This window comes from Larimichthys crocea, chromosome X (assembly GCF_000972845.2).
Source record: "Larimichthys crocea isolate SSNF chromosome X, L_crocea_2.0, whole genome shotgun sequence".
In the NCBI taxonomy this organism is placed as follows: domain Eukaryota; kingdom Metazoa; phylum Chordata; class Actinopteri; family Sciaenidae; genus Larimichthys; species Larimichthys crocea.
Genome location: NC_040020.1, coordinates 9,512,453 through 9,516,511, shown reverse-complemented (window position 1 = coordinate 9,516,511; position 4,059 = coordinate 9,512,453).

Here is a 4,059-nt window from a genome sequence, read left to right as displayed (position 1 = left end):
TTTCTTTTATATCTATCTGAACAGATTGGTGCTAACTGCTGTTACTATGTACTCAAGTCTACCTCACGTTTTTGTAAGACCATCAGCATTGCACTTTTGGATATATTTGATAAACAAAAAATTAAATTTAAAATGTAAAAATGAAAACATCATTCAAAGTTTTTGAGAAACACAGTTTAACAGACAGCAACAATAAAACATAGTATTATAATAGCAGAAACATATTTGTAAACAAATCATTAAAATAAAATTAAAATGTTTAATATGCACTAGCTCCCGGTTTATTAGGTACATCTAGCTCGTGGCAGCAGCCTTTTTGATAACATTCAATTTATTTCATGTCACATGACTTTATGTTGCATGTAGTTGTATAGACTGCAGGTTAGTCTGAGCTAATGAACTGGCAACAGTTGGATGTAATTTCAACAGTGAGAGCCAGACAAGAAAAGAGTTCAAATCAAACTCAGGTGGAGATTACAGTGTCCTCTGGTTGTTTAGCTGAGTATCTTCCTCCATCCTCTTTCTTCTATTCCTGTCTTTCACCACTCTCTGCTCTCATCCTCTTACACCATGTTTACCTTTCTTCGCCTCTGTATCATCCCGTCCTCTCTCTCTTGGCTCTTGTGGGCCGTGCTCCCTCCCTCCTCACCATCAATCCCTCTTCCTTACGGTGGATTAGGGTGGTTTGCAGGCAAGTCGATGCTAATCAGGTTTATCCAGACAGAGGGCGATCATTGGGCTATCGTAATTACACACGTTCATATTAGCTCACTCAGATATGTGTGTGTGGCCCATTCTAAATCCACATCATCTCTCTGATCAAACATATGGTCATCGCAACAGCGTGATGCCACACATGACGGCTTAATGTGGCGGTTTTTTACTCTTTTGTTTTGCGCACAAAGATCATCTGTTGTGAGAATAATGCATGTTTGTTTCTCCCTAAAGCCTCAGAACATGAGATAATTGTTGCAAATGTGATTAGAGAAACTGTACTGATGTGCAATTAAGATGTGAGATTAGAAATAATTTATTTTGCTCTGACAGACTGCATTACAAGTTCACTGCAAAACAACAAGTGCACATAACCAGAATCTGACACTACCTTAATGTTTTGTGCACAAGTTTACACAATCTTGGTGAAATTTGTAGTTTTTTGTTATTCTGAACTTTCATTTGTTTATTAACCTTAAAATCTGGTTTCATGTTACTTCTTTTCATACCCTTATATCTGGTCGTAACACTCTTTATTATATTATTTATTATTATTATTATTATTATTATTTATTATTATATATTTTATTGTCTGTATGGTTGGTTACAGCCTGCAGCCAGTTGCTTAGCTTGCACAAAAGACGGAAACCGGGGGGAAACTGCTAGCATTACTATCCAAATGTAACAAACCAGAAAAAAGATCACAAATAAACATGTTATGTCGTTGCTTCTTTAATTGTACCAAAAAACAACAACAACAACAACAACTTGCAGAGTAATTTGACTTTTCATGATGCTCATCAGTTGCCAGGCCAACATACGCAGACTCCAGGAAGTTGCTGTAGCTGTTCAAGAAAATAGTCCTGCAGAGTCAAACATCATTTTTTGTATTTTTGTTTTACAGATGACAAAATAGAAGATCTGACACTGGTATCAATCTGAGCATTATTACAAAATGTCAAAGTATTTCTTTAAGGTTGCTCGTAAAGTAAGTATGAACTGAACTGCGATTACATCACAGGATTCAGTCAAAGTAAATTACATCAGAGTGAATGTGAGGGCCTTACCTTGCTTCTCTGAGGAAATGTTCTTTTTTTTTTTTTTGACCTACCTCTTGTCCGATCTGTTCAATGGGTCATAATTGATATGTGAAACACCACAATTGAACCATGGATGGACACTTAACAACCACACCGAGTGGGTAAAAAAAAAAAAAGAAAAGAAAAAACCTCTACTGCATTGCTGTTTTAAAGGGAGGAAAGACAAATGGACACACAGATATCAGGTTATAATGTCCAGTCAGCAGACAGTGAACAGTGTTGGATTGCAGCAGGAGCTGCCAGCTTCGGACCAATCACTGAAAGGAGAGAACGTGAGGTATTCTTTCAGTTGGAAAAGGTGTGTGTGTGTGTGTGTGTGTGTGTGTGTGTGTGTTGTCAGTTGTGTGGGTTTGTCCAACAGCCAAAGAAGGTGTGCGTATGCGTCGGGCCCGCCGCCTGGCCTGGGGGTGTGAAGATAGCTCCATTTGTAGGTGATTGAGTTAGGAAGTGTGTGTGTGTGTGTGTGTGTGTGTGTGTGTGTGTGTGTGCGTACTTAAAGAGAAAGAAGAGAGGGGGAGAAAGGGGAGGTGAACACGAGAGAGAGAGAGAGAGAGGGGGAATGTGTTTTCATTACGTAACTAATCTAAGTGGCTATTTTTCTGTATAAAAACCTCTGTTGCCCTCTGCGAGCCGCTGTTCCATCTGTCTAAAAGCACTGAGTGAGTCATGCTGTGGGTCCACCACACACACACACACACTCACCACACCACACACAAAACACACACAGTCATAGTGAGTCAGCCAGATCTGCTATAGCGCTCACCTCAATAATGAATAATGCAATAGGGAAAGGCATATAAACTGCTCAAATGACATGTGAACTCGCTGGCAGTTAGACATATGGTGATCCTGATGCACACACACACACACACACACTGGTATGTCTTCATAGAGCATATGGGCGGCTGAACTGGGGTGAACACGGTGGATTGTACTTTGACACCTCGGGGTGCAGGTTTCCTTTGTCTCGGTACAAATTATTCAACAGACGGTGCTGAGCCGGACGGAGAACTGTTTGTTTATCTGTCACCGAAGCACATTTTGGGAAATGGCTTAATCAGTTTCGGTCAGAGAGTTAGTGGAGGAGACTGCCCCATCTGTTTGTAAACTGAAAACAGAAGGGGAAACCGCTGAGCACTGCTCTGTCGAAAAGATACCAGCACCTCTAAAGCTCACTAACTGACACTTTACGTCTCGTTGTTTTTGTGCACAGACAACGAGTACAAAGGATAATTAGCTGTTTTATGAGGGGTTTTTCTGAGCAGTTGCCAGGCAATCCGTGGAGACTGCAGGGGTTATCGGTCCCAATGAAGAAACAGAATAGTCAGACGTGCTGCATAATCCACACATAAGACAGCAACTTGTCTGTTGCATATTTAGTTTTTGTAATGATTTTAAATGACATTCTGATGTTTTTAATTAAATTTTCTTCTCTTTTTAATTTTTTATTTCTATTGCTATTGCTTGTCTTAATGTCAAATGTTTTTCCTTGCCTCTGTAAAGCACTATGAATTGCCTTGTGTACGAATTGTGCTATACAAATAAACTTGCCTTGCCTTGCCTAGTGGTTAGTTTAGCTTGAAAAATAGACTGGAAACAGAGAAACAGCTGGCATAGCTTTGTTGAAATCTGTTTACTGGGAACTCTAAACATAAATCAACTCTGGTATCTCGATTAATTGTCCAGTGTTTAGGATTTAGTGACATTACCCAACAAACCTTTGTCTATTCTGGGCTACTGTAGAAATATGGCAGACTCTGTGGAAGAGGACCCACAGTGTCTGTAGATATAAAGGTATTTTTCTAAGGTAAGAAAAACATACCAATTCCTATTTTCAGGTGATTATACAATAATGAAAACATTGTTATGAATATTATATTCAATTTCTGACATGTTTTGTAAATAGAGACATCTCATTTTTACACACCGGACCTTTAAATCATGAAAAAAAAAACTAAATATGCAACAGACAAGTTGCTGTCTTATGTGGGATTATGCAGCACGTCTGACTGTTCTGTTTCTTCATTGGGACCGATAACCTCCTGCAGTCTCCACTGATTGCCTGGCAACTGCTCAGAAATAACCCCTCATAAAACAGCTAATTATCCTTTGTACTCGTCTGTCTGTGCACAACAAACGAGACGTAAAGTGTCAGTTAGTGAGCTTTAGAGGTGCTGGTATCTTTCCGACAGAGTAGTGCTCAGAGGTTTCCCCTCTGTTTTCAGACAAACAAACAGATGTGGTG